This window comes from Panulirus ornatus, chromosome 18 (assembly GCF_036320965.1).
Source record: "Panulirus ornatus isolate Po-2019 chromosome 18, ASM3632096v1, whole genome shotgun sequence".
In the NCBI taxonomy this organism is placed as follows: Eukaryota; Metazoa; Arthropoda; class Malacostraca; order Decapoda; family Palinuridae; genus Panulirus; species Panulirus ornatus.
The window spans coordinates 36,432,843-36,445,142 of NC_092241.1; positions in this window are offsets into that span (position 1 = coordinate 36,432,843).

Consider the following 12,300-nt stretch of genomic DNA (forward strand, 5'->3'; position numbering starts at 1 on the left):
CCTGTCAAGAGCAATACGAATTTTGTCAAAAGCTGCAAGTCTAAAATCTGGTTTATTTTAGTGACTCATGTTGACCAACAATACAAGCAGTGTTGAAAGTGACCTCAAAAGTAATTGGTCGCTGATCACTTGTACTAAACTTCTTTCCAGCTTCAGAATCATAAGCGAGGTCCTCATTTGTAGTTAGAACTAGGTTTGATATATTCTCGTCATGAGTAGGTCTCTCGAGTAATTAATTGGATTAGGTCACTAACATGTAAACTCAAGTAGAGTCCACGCGGGCCAGGACCTATTATTGGTTAGGGATTTCTCCAACTTCGATACCGGTATGTTAAAATCTCTTACGATGTTTGCATCTTATCATTATATATTTCTGCTAACTGAGCACAAAGTCTTTCATCTCCCTCTGGTGCTGTCTGCCCGAGTTCCTGTGAGCTAATCCTACCGTTATTTTCTCTGGAAGCTTAACCTTATTTTTTTTTTCGAAGATAAAGTCAGCAATATTAGTGACATTTTTCATTACATATTGAAGATGAGTTTTAACAGAAAGCATGACACAGCCGCTTGCTATATATTGCCTGTCTCTATTGAACAAAGTGTACCCGGGAATTGAGTATTTGGCCAGGATATCTCAATATTTGGCCAGGATATCTCAATATTTGGCCAGGATATCTCAATATTTGATATCTAACCAAGATTAAGAAATAACAGTCAGTCATTATTTCCTTCTAATGCTATTGTTTCATACTCTGAAATCATATCGAAGTCTTTTCAATTTCATCCAACCTCATTACTTTGAATTTTAATGGGTTGAATTTCATCCATGTATCAGATCATATCTGCAGTCTTTTGTTAGTTGATGAAATCCTCTTTACTTTTCACTTCCCTCATGATTTCCGCATTATGTGCAAACATATTCAGATAAAAATTCATATTTGTGTTAATTATTATATTTGTGTCGTAGGAGGAGAGAATTTTATATTCGCGTTGCCCAGTCTCTTTAGTTTATATATGTATAACATATCCTTCTTTCTGTGTTTACACACACACACACACACACACACACACACACACACACACACACACACACACACACACACACACACACACACATCGAAGCCTATGCCAGTACCCATATATCAAGCAGAACCTTGGGGAAGATGAACACCTGGGATTGGTGCAAGCCAACTGCCGCGCCCAGGATTCGAACCTTTGCGTGAGTGTGTGTGTGTGTGTGTGTGTGTGTGTGTGTGTGTGTGTGTGTGTGTGTGTGTGTGTGTGTGTTGCATTAAAGTCAAAATGAATTGATTGTTTTGTGTTGTTCGTTTGCATATTTTTGTGTACTTGTGTATGTATGTATATTTCATGTGGGCGTGTTTGTTTGTATTTGTGTGTGCGTGATTCTGTTTGTGTGCATGAGCAGGTTTATGTATGTGCTTATGTACTATTATGTGGGTATGCTTGCTTCTGTCTATGTTTGTGTGTTTGTATATAAAGGTATGTTTAAGAATGTGAGTGCTTTGTTTGCATCTGTCTGCTATCGCTCTCTCCTTTGTTTACTGTGCATCTTATCAAATCTAACTTTGCATATCATCAGCCCAAAAGATCATTGTCAATACACTTGAATCGTAGTAACAAACGTTTCATTCTTCTGTTGATGAATCGTAGTAACAAACGTTTCATTCTTCTGTTGATGAATCGTTGTAACAAACGTTTCATTCTTCTGTTGATGAATCGTTGTAACAAACGTTTCATTCTTCTGTTGATGAATCGTTGTAACAAACGTTTCATCCTTGTGTTGATGAATCGTTGTAACAAACGTTTCATTCTTCTGTTGATGAATCATTGTAACAAACGTTTCATTCTTCTGTTGATGAATCGTTGTAACAAACGTTTCATTCTTCTGTTGATGAATCGTTGTAACAAACGTTTCATTCTTCTGTTAATGAATCGTTGTAACATACGTTTCATTCTTCTGTTGATGAATCGTACTAACAAACGTTTCGTTCTTCTGTTGATGAATCTTAGTAACAAACGTGTCATTCTTCTGTTGAATCGTAGTAACAAACGTTTCATTCTTGTGTTCATTTGATCAAAAGATAATTTACAAAATATCTCAAGAATATATATCCTGTCCTGCCTTCCCCCTCTGGTCCAAAGCGAGCAGTTCACTGCACTTTATGAGAGACCATCTGTAATTTCGCACAATGGGACTCAGCCAATATCAACGACGTAATTTTTCTGAGATAATATCAGGCGACCTAATTCAGGGTTGGAACGTTCATTGATCACCATTGGAATCACAAACAAATTCTTCTGAGATAAATTTTGTTATATATATTTTTTTTTCTTAGGTTGCAAAATGTAAAGGAATATACAAAAAGCTAATATCCATTTATTTTCCCGTCTTGATACCTCTATTATCATATGTGTGAACGGTGGCTAGAAGCCGTGGTACGAACACTCGTGGTGCTTGCATCTGAAGGCGACGAGACTACATGTGAGGATAGAATGGAGAGAGAGAGAGAGAGAGAGAGAGAGAGAGAGAGAGAGAGAGAGAGAGAGAGAGAGAGAGAGAGAGAGAGAGAGAGACAGAGACAGAGAGAGAGAGTATTTAGAATGCAGGAAACAGAGCCCAATGGCACATCTCTAGTCTGTTTTGGAGCTAACCAAAGTGAAGGAAGAAAGGATCAGAATGAGAGAAAGCTCTCCCCCGCCCTACCCTCTCCCTCATCTTTAACGTCTTCCTGTAGCTACAGCCGACGGAAAAGAAAGAAAAAGGAGGTGCAGAAATACCATGCATTTTTTTTTCTGAAGAAGCCTGCATGGAATTGAACAGGACAGAACAAAAGAGAAAATCCATCGACATTATCCTCATGAATTACCCCATCCTCTGCTGCATTACAATATGTTCTACTAATATGGATTGAGAAAAATGAAATAGTCTACGTATATAGCTTATTCTTGTGCTCATTCAGTAGATACCTGAACTGATGAAAATTCTATCATACCTAATTTTTTTTTTTTTTTTTTTGAGGTTATTCTTTCGTTTACAACGCTAGATGGTATAACATATTCCAGCGTTCCTCGTTTCTGTTTGAAAATAATGATTTCTCCCCACATCAGTGTTACATCTTTTAACAATGGCATTTCTCCATTTGTCCTTTTACCTGTCTTTTCGTGCATTTCAAGAAGATCCTCATGATTTAGCCTGTCGAATTTATTCAAGATTCTTATAGCACGTGCTTGTCTCCATGAAATCTACTCTCCTTAAAAGAAAAAGAGACCTAATCTTCATACCTCAAATATCTGAGATGGAAACGGTTTTGTCGCCCGTCTTTGTACTTGTTTCAGGTTTTCTAAAATGGACTGCATAATGGAGGTGTTCTTAGTAAGGCGTTAGAAATGGTGGGAATTGTTTCCTGTGGTAGTCAATGTTCCTTAAGCTATGAAACCTGGCCCTCGTTTCCTTTATACCTTGTCCAAATCTTAATGTTATGTGGCTCGAGATCTGTCTCCTACCTACCTCACTTATCCTTTGTTCCACCTAATTCGACTAATTTTACATCTTTTTTCGACTATCTAAACTTCTGCTACCAGACTGTGGCATCTTCTCGTCCATAAGCTGAGATTGTCTACTTAGGGGGATATCATTGTTCAACAGAGGGAAAGGTTCTCCCAACGGGTGGTGGAGGGATGGAAACCCTCACTTTCTCCATTCCTATTGATATAGAGCAAATTATTTACCATTTCAAAGTAAAGCTTCAATTTGGCACTTTGATTTTGGATGCTGCCAGACTATTCTAATGGCCTTTGGCGTGGCCAAAGGCTAGCCTCTATGTCTAGTGGCCTCAATGCCTGGAGACGGAGTCCACGACCCATATTCTGGACCGCTGTGACCATTCTCTTAATATTCTTGGTCTGTTTTTCACTTCTTTCTCCCCAGTTGGTTCATCTACCACACTCTCATAATGTATCTATTCTAACGGCACCTCCCACTCCAGCAGCCCCTTCTAAACGTGAGTGGAATAACTCACGAAATTTTTTTCTTGCTTGTCTTTGGGTAAATTACTCTCTCTTATGTGGTGATGCTTCTTTCTCGTTCAAATGCATAACAGAGGCTACTACCGTAGGAATGGAAGCATTTATCCCCTCTTCCTCCAAGACAACCTCTTCTTCCAATCCATGGTTTAACCTTCATGTTCTGAGGCTATTCAGGCAAGGGATCAGGCATATTGGGTTTTAAAAACTCTCCTTCCTCCGACTCCCATTCAGCATTTATCTCTGCTAGCAATCATTGCCATTACATTATCCGTGAGACAAAGTGTTCCTGTAATCAAAGGAAGTGTGATAAATTTTCCTCGTCATCCACTGATGAATTTTTCTGGTCTTTAGCTAAGGGCATCGCCGACAACTTCTATCGCCCTACCTCTCCTTCTCTTTTCCGTTCTGACGGTACTATAGCTGTCTCTCCCGTAGACAAATTAACTGTCTTTGGTTCCCATTTCTCCGTAAACTCCACCTTCAGTGACTCTAACATTACTAATCCTATGCCCTTTCCCACAATCTCTTTTTCGAACTGTTCGAAAAGCGCTTCTCTCTCTATTTACTAACAAGACTAATGGTCTTGATGGCATCCATCCCCGTGTACTGAAAGCGTTTGCCTCTGAACTTGCACCTGTGCTTGCTCGTCTATTTCGTTTCTGTTCAAAAACCAGAACTCTTCCTTCTTCTTGGAAGCATGAGTTGACACATCCCATCCCCAAGATGGATGACCGTTCTAACCCCTCTCACAATCGTCCACATTTTCCAGTCTTAATTATATATCTTGGCTAAGGGAAATATCCAAGAACGTCTGACCTTGAATATCTTCGGGCTGGGTTATCAGGCCCGGTTAAATTACATGGGTCAATTTGGTCTAAGTACTTTAGTACTCTATAACCCTTAATATCCGTTACCTTTAATTCTTTGCCATCAGACCTTCAAAGCATTGTGTGGCTGAGGCATAAGTGATTCTTCTTTATCTGTTCGACATAGTTGACATAGTTCGACATAGTCCTGATCGGCATCAGTTACTTAGCAATAGTCAGTCATAAGTGGTCCTGCTGTGTCTTATATGTTCTTTCTATGACTCACATATTTGAAGAGCTCCTTGTGGTTATCTTTATCATCCACGGAAATTCCTTTTTCATGTTCTTGTTTACTCTGTTTTACTACCTTTTGACATTAGCTGTGTGTTTTCAGTAGTTTTTGGCGAACTTCATTGTTTTCCATTAAATTACTCATGTATCTTTTCCTTTAACGAATTATTAATTCTGTTTTCCTAGTTATCCAGGCCAATTAATGAGTTGTCTTTGTGGTACTATCGATGATGATAATGATCCGCCAAATGATGAATTGTTAGCAATGGAGAAAGTCCTTTGTGGATCAGTAATCCAGTGGGTGTGGTGGTGAAGAGATTACGATGGATTTGCTGTCAATGGTCAACAAATATGTGATATCTCGAGCGCGTGCGACACCGAATCTAAATTTTTGTAACCAGAAAAATATGAATAATTCATCATCTTTTTCATTCACTTTTCTTGAACTTTCTTATTGGCTGATACGACTTAAATATCTTTAATAATTTTTCGATAAACACCTGTCTTGGGCTCCACCTCAGAATATTTTGAGGATCTCGACTTTTAATAGTAAATGAAATGGTCAAAAAGAATATCATTGATCACGTTAATTAGCATTCTTTTTTCTTGATCATCTATGAACGTATCCCAGCTTGAATTTGGATTGCTTGGTGAACTACCATGATAAGTTCCTTATTCTTTGCGATAGATACAGTTTCACATAGTATTTTTCGTTTTCTCTCTTTTGCTGTGAAGGTCTGTACGTAACGCTACGATGCAGCTTATATATATATATATATATATATATATATATATATATATATATATATATATATATATATATATCCCTGGGGATAGGGGATTAAGAATACTTCCCACGTATTCCCTGCGTGTCGTAGAAGGCGACTAAAAGGGGAGGGAGCGGGGGGCTGGAAATCCTCCCCTCTCGTTTTTTTTTGTAATTTTCCAAAAGAAGGAACAGAGGGGGCCAGGTGAGGATATTCCGAAAAAGGGCCCAGTCCTCTGTTCTTAACGCTACCTCGCTAATGCGGGAAATGGCGAATAGTTAAAAAAAAAAAATATATATATATATATATATATATATATATATATATATATATATATATATATATATATATATATATATATATATATATATATATATATTTATCGTCAGTATCATTGTAAAGAGAATCATAAGTATCAGTGTCTGGCGTGCTTAATTAATCTAGATACACCAAGATTGTTTTTCATTATGTATCAGCACTACCTCCCTCCTGCCTTGTGCTCACGATCATTTGTGAACAGTTGGATCCAGGTATTGTCAGTCCCGTGAGTATACGTTTGCTCTCAGAGTTTAACCATGTTTCTGAGGCTGCAAAATGTTCCATACCTTTGTGACTGGATACGACATCAACTCATTACGTTTTGAAATATATATCGTAGAATCTATGGACGTGTATTAAGCTAATTTTTCTTTGTAATAGTAATCGGATATCTGGGGTCAGCTTACAAAATTGTCGCTACTGATATATATGTCTGGAGCTCTGTCGGTGTATAAGTGCGCGCGCGCGCGTGTGTGTGTGTGTGTGTAGAAGTGAGAAGGGGAAGACCACCTATCCATGCTTGGTCCGTGGCCTTGATGTATATATATATATATATATATATATATATATATATATATATATATATATATATATATATATATATATATATATATATATATATTTATTTGTTTAATTTGTTTATGGATGGGGTTGTTAGGGAGGTAAATGCAAGAGTTTTGGAAAGAGGGGCAAGTATGAAGTCTGTTGGGGATGAGAGAGCTTGGGAAGTGAGTCAGTTGTTGTTCGCTGATGATACAGCGCTGGTGGCGGATTCATGGGAGAAACTGCAGAAGCTGGTGACGGAGTTTGGTAAAGTGTGTGGAAGAAGAAAGTTAAGAGTAAATGTGAATAAGAGCAAGGTTATTAGGTACAGTAGGGTCATTAGGTACAGTTGAGGGTCAAGTCAATTGGGAGGTGAGTTTGAATGGTGAAAAACTGGAGGAAGTGAAGTGTTTTAGATATCTGGGAGTGGATCTGTCAGCGGATGGAACCATGGAAGCGGAAGTGGATCATAGTAGGGTGGGGGAGGGGGCGAAAATGTTGGGAGCCTTGAAAAATGTGTGGAAGTCGAGAACATTATCCCGGAAAGCAAAAATGGGTATGTTTGAAGGAATAGTAGTTCCAACAATGTTGTATGGTTGCGAGGCGTGGGCTATGGATAGAGTTGTACGCAGGAGGATGGATGTGCTGGAAATGAGATGTTTGAGGACAATGTGTGGTGTGAGGTGGTTTGATCGAGTAAGTAACGTAAGGGTAAGAGAGATGTGTGGAAATAAAAAGAGCGTGGTTGAGAGAGCAGAAGAGGGTGTTTTGAAATGGTTTGGGCACATGGAGAGAATGAGTGAAGAAAGATTGACCAAGAGGATATATGTGTCAGAGGTGGAGGGAACGAGGAGAAGAGGGAGACCAAATTGGAGGTGGAAAGATGGAGTGAAAAGGATTTTGTGTGATCGGGGCCTGAACATGCAGGAGGGTGAAAGGAGGGCAAGGAATAGAGTGAATTGGAGCGATGTGGTATACAGGGGTTGACGTGCTGTCAGTGGATTGAATCAAGGCATGTGAAGCGTCTGGGGTGAACCATGGAAAGCTGTGTAGGTGTGTATATTTGCGTGTGTGGACGTGTGTATGTACATGTGTATGGGGGGGTTGGGCCATTTCTTTCGTCTGTTTCCTTGCGCTACCTCGCAAACGCGGGAGACAGCGACAAAGTATAAAAAAAAAAAAAAAAAAAAAAAAAAAAAAAATTATTTATTTATATTTATTTTGCTTTGTCGCTGTCTCCCGCATTTGCGAGGTAGCGCAAGGAAACAGAAGAAATAAATGGCCCAACCCACTCCCATACACAGGTATATACACACACGTCCACACACGCAAATATACATACCTATACATCTCAATGTACACATATATATACACATACAGACACATACATATATACCCATGCACAAAATTCACACTGTCTGCTTTTATTCATTTCCATCGCCACCTCGCCACACATGGAATACCATCCCCCTCCCCCCTCATGTGTGCGAGGTAGCGCTAGGTAAAGACAACAAAGGCCCCATTCGTTCACACTCAGTCTCCAGCTGTCATGCAATAATGCCCGAAACCACAGCTCCCTTTCCACATCTAGGCCCCACACAACTTTCCATGGTTTACCCCAGACGCTTCACATGCCCTGATTCAATCCACTGACAGCACGTCAACCCCGGTATACCACATCGATCCAATTCACTCTATTGCAAAAATAGGTATGTTTAAAGGAATAGTGGTTCCAACGATGTTATATGGTTGCGAGGCATGGGCTATAGATAGGGTTGTGCGGAGGAGAGTGAATGTTTGAGGACAATATGTGGTGTGAGGTGATTTGATCGAGTAAGTAATGAGAGGATAAGAGAGGTGTGTGTGGTAATAAAAAGAGTGTGGTCGAGAGAGCAAAAGAGCGTGTATTGAAATGGTTTGGTCACATGGAGAGAATGAGTGAGGAGAGATTGACAAAGAGGATAGATGTGTCAGAGGTGGAAGGGACGAGGAGAATAGGGAGACCAAATTGGAAGTGGAAAGATGGAGTGAAAAAGATTTTGAGTGATCGGGGCCTGAACATACAGGAGTGTGAAAGCTTTTCAAGGAATAAAGTGAACTGGAATGATGTGGTACACCGGGGTCGACATGCTGTCAATAGTTTGAACCAGGGCATGTGAAGCGTCAGGGGTAAACCATGGAAAGTTTGTGGGGCCTGGATGTGGAAAGGGAGCTGTGGTTTCGGTGCATTATACATGACAGCTAGAGATTGAGTGTGAACGAATGTGGCCTTTGTTTTCTCTTCCTAGCGCTACCTCACGTGCACGCGGGGGGAGGGGGGGGGGTGCCATTTCAAGTGTGGCGGGGTGACAACAAGAATGGATGAAGGCAGCAAGTATAAATGTGTGCATGTCTACATATGTATATGTCTGTGTATGTATATGTATGTATGTATACGTTGAAATGTATAGGTATGTATATGTGCGTGTGTGGGCGTTTGTGTGTGTGTGTGTGTGTGTGTGTGTGTGTGTGTGTGTGTGTGGGTGGGTGTGGTTGGGCCATTCTTTCGTCTGCTTCCTTGCGCTTCCTCGCTGACGCTGAAGACAGCGACAAAGTATATTAATAAAAAAACAACATACATACATATGTGGTGTGGGGATCCTCCCTGTGGTGTGGGGATCCTCTCTGTGGTGTGGGGATCCTCTCTGTGGTGTGGGGATCCTCCTTGTGGTGTGGGGATCCTTTTTGTGGTGTGGGGATCCTCCCTGTGGTGTGGGGATCCTCCCTGTGGTGTGGGGATCCTCCCTGTGGTGTGGGGATCCTTCTTGTGGTGTGGGGATCCTTCTTGTGGTGTGGGGATCCTCTCTGTGGTGTGGGGATCCTCTCTGTGGTGTGGGGATCCTCCCTGTGGTGTGGGGATCCTTCTTGTGGTGTGGGGATCCTCCCTGTGGTGTGGGGATCCTCCCTGTGGTGTGGGGATCCTCCCTGTGGTGTGGGGATCCTCCCTGTGGTGTGGGGATCCTCTCTGTGGTGTGGGGATCCTCTCTGTGGTGTGGGGATCCTCCTTGTGGTGTGGGGATCCTCCCTGTGGTGTGGGGATCCTCCTTGTGGTGTGGGGATCCTCCCTGTGGTGTGGGGATCCTCCTGTGGTGTGGGGATCCTCTCTGTGGTGTGGGGATCCTCCTTGTGGTGTGGGGATCCTCCTTGTGGTGTGGGGATCCTCCTTGTGGTGTGGGGATCCTCCCTGTGGTGTGGGGATCCTCCCTGTGGTGTGGGGATCCTCCTTGTGGTGTGGGGATCCTCTCTGTGGTGTGGGGATCCTCTCTGTGGTGTGGGGATCCTCTCTGTGGTGTGGGGATCCTCTCTGTGGTGTGGGGATCCTCCCTGTGGTGTGGGGATCCTCTCTGTGGTGTGGGGATCCTCCTTGTGGTGTGGGGATCCTCTCTGTGGTGTGGGGATCCTCCCTGTGGTGTGGGGATCCTCCCTGTGGTGTGGGGATCCTCTCTGTGGTGTGGGGATCCTCTCTGTGGTGTGGGGATCCTCCTGTGGTGTGGGGATCCTTCTTGTGGTGTGGGGATCCTCCCTGTGGTGTGGGGATCCTCCCTGTGGTGTGGGGATCCTCCCTGTGGTGTGGGGATCCTCTCTGTGGTGTGGGGATCCTCTCTGTGGTGTGGGGATCCTCTCTGTGGTGTGGGGATCCTCTCTGTGGTGTGGGGATCCTCTCTGTGGTGTGGGGATCCTCTCTGTGGTGTGGGGATCCTCTCTGTGGTGTGGGGATCCTCTCTGTGGTGTGGGGATCCTCTCTGTGGTGTGGGGATCCTCTCTGTGGTGTGGGGATCCTCTCTGTGGTGTGGGGATCCTCCTGTGGTGTGGGGATCCTCCCTGTGGTGTGGGGATCCTCTCTGTGGTGTGGGGATCCTCCCTGTGGTGTGGGGATCCTCCTGTGGTGTGGGGATCCTCTCTGTGGTGTGGGGATCCTCTCTGTGGTGTGGGGATCCTCTCTGTGGTGTGGGGATCCTCCCTGTGGTGTGGGGATCCTCTCTGTGGTGTGGGGATCCTCCCTGTGGTGTGGGGATCCTCCCTGTGGTGTGGGGATCCTCTCTGTGGTGTGGGGATCCTCTCTGTGGTGTGGGGATCCTCTCTGTGGTGTGGGGATCCTCTCTGTGGTGTGGGGATCCTCCCTGTGGTGTGGGGATCCTCCTGTGGTGTGGGGATCCTCTCTGTGGTGTGGGGATCTCCCTGTGGTGTGGGGATCCTCTCTGTGGTGTGGGGATCCTCTCTGTGGTGTGGGGATCCTCTCTTGTGGTGTGGGGATCCTCCCTGTGGTGTGGGGATCCTCTCTGTGGTGTGGGGATCCTCCTGTGGTGTGGGGATCCTCCCTGTGGTGTGGGGATCCTCTCTGTGGTGTGGGGATCCTCCTGTGGTGTGGGGATCCTCTCTGTGGTGTGGGGATCCTCCTGTGGTGTGGGGTATCCCTCTGTTGGTGTGGGTATCCTCTCTGTGGTGTGGGGATCCTCTCTGTGGTGTTGGGGGATCCACTCTGTGGTGTGGGGATCCTCACCTGTGTGTGGGGATCCTCTCTGTGGTGTGGGGATCCTCTCTGTGGTGGGTGGATCCTCCTGAGGTGTGGGGAACCTCCATGTGTGTGGGGATCCTCCTCTGTGGTGTAGGGATCCTCTCTGTGGTTGGGGATCCCTCTCTGTGGTGTGGGGATCCTCCTCTGTGGTGTGGGGATCCTCTCTGTGGTTGTGGGGATCCACCCAGTGGTGTGGGGATCCTCTCTGTGGAGTGGGGATCCTCTCTGTGGTGTGGGGATCCTCTCTGTGGTGTGGGGATCCTCTCTGTGGTGTGGGGATCCTCTCTGTGTGTGGGGATCCTCCCTGTGGTGTGGGGATCCTCTCTGTGGTGTGGGATCCGCTCTGTGGTGTGGGGATCCTCTCTGTGTGTGGGGATCCTCTCTGTGGTGTGTGGGATCCTCTCTGTGGTGTGGGGATCCTCTCTGTGGTGTGGGGATCCTCTCTGTGGTGTGGGGATCCTCCCTGTGGTGTGGGGATCCTCCCTGTGGTGTGGGGATCCTCTCTGTGGTGTGGGGATCCTCTCTGTGGTGTGGGGATCCTCCTTGTGGTGTGGGGATCCTCCTGTGGTGTGGGGATCCTCCCTGTGGTGTGGGGATCCTCTCTGTGGTGTGGGGATCCTCCCTGTGGTGTGGGGATCCTCCCTGTGGTGTGGGGATCCTCCTTGTGGTGTGGGGATCCTCCTTGTGGTGTGGGGATCCTCCTGTGGTGTGGGGATCCTCCTGTGGTGTGGGGATCCTCCCTGTGGTGTGGGGATCCTCTCTGTGGTGTGGGGATCCTCCCTGTGGTGTGGGGATCCTCTCTGTGGTGTGGGGATCCTCACTGTGGTGTGGGGATCCTCTCTGTGGTGTGGGGATCCTCTCTGTGGTGTGGGGATCCTCTCTGTGGTGTGGGGATCCTCCCTGTGGTGTGGGGATCCTCTCTGTGGTGTGGGGATCCTCTCTGTGGTGTGGGGATCCTCTCTGTGGTGTGGGGATC